The sequence below is a fragment of the Dendroctonus ponderosae genome, unplaced genomic scaffold (assembly GCF_020466585.1).
Source record: "Dendroctonus ponderosae isolate FM_Combo_2020 unplaced genomic scaffold, Dpon_F_20191213v2 Dpon_F_20191213_8, whole genome shotgun sequence".
Classification (NCBI taxonomy): Eukaryota; Metazoa; Arthropoda; class Insecta; order Coleoptera; family Curculionidae; genus Dendroctonus; species Dendroctonus ponderosae.
Window position 1 is genome coordinate 12677547 of NW_026019016.1, and position 1324 is coordinate 12678870.

Sequence of the window (1324 nt, forward strand, 5' to 3'; positions counted from 1 at the left end):
GTAACGGGATTTTTTTTTAGTTATGGTCAATACCGACATTCATATCGAGTAAATATTTGAATTATTCGCTATTTGCGATTGCATAACGCCGTCGGACACACAAGAACTAGTGAAATTGTTATTGATTTATTGAGTTCGTGTAGGACGCAAAACATGCTTAATACATTCCATTCGAACTTGCATTGGAAATGTCGCAGTTTTCTTTTGTTTGCATGTTTAAGGAGTTTAAAAATAAGTACCCAAGTGTTTTAGACGCACCGAATAAGTTTGTATCATTTTTAGCTAATAGTAACTCGTGACTTGCTAAACGTGTTTCGCAAGGAATCATTAATTATTTTGAGGAAAGATTCACTGATTTGGCACAAAACTGCCTGCAGAATGCCAGCGAGTTTTCTTTGAGAGTGGCTTGGCCCATCAATCACAATATTCGGGTCCTCTTTGGTTGCTTTAAATGAAAATCCACCGCTTTCCGTCTGTTTCCAATGTTTTCGGGGAAAACGTTTAGGTAAATAGTTATTGATCCAGTTCGGAAAACAACTGCATTTGCACGGCAGAAACTTTCTTTTTGATTGACTAATTACTGGAACAAAAGCATGTTGCAGCACCCACGAACACAATAAAACACTAAGCAGTGGCCATAAAAGAACCAACAAGGCCAATGGGACAAATCAGTACGATAAGTTCTCGTTTAGACCCAATCAACCATGCAGTGGTCGCATTGTTCACCTCAAACTCCGGGTAAATAAACTTTAAATTCACCTGTGGGCGATCGCTTTCATACTAATGATTCGCTATTACTATTTCGGGTCACACACGCCTCTCAATGCCAATGCTGTTGCTGGCATAATAATTAAGCCTTTTGATCTCTAATGGGTGGGTCTGCATATACGATATACTAATAAACGCGCGTTTCACTATGCAGGTTATCAATTTGTTTAAGACGAACAATCGCCGACAAAAGTCGACTTCGATCACCAAAAATTCAGTGAAATGCCCGGGAATTAGGGATTTTTTTGCATGTTTTTATATCCCGATTTCGGCCGGAAAAAATCGAAAATGTTTTTTTTTATTAAAAGTCTACTTTTTAGGCACTTTTGCATTTCCTGAGATAACTAAAAACTTTTCCAAGACGATGTTTTATATGAAGAAGAGTGCACCTCAATGCTCTCTCCAGTAGAAGAAACTAGAGGTCTGCTGCTCTAAAGGTTCTCTAAAAATGAGCAAAAATGTAAGCGCGGTTTTGGAAAAATCGACTATTTTTGCACTTTCGCATTTACTGGCATAACAAGAAACTTTTCCAAGACGATGTTTTATATGAAAAAGA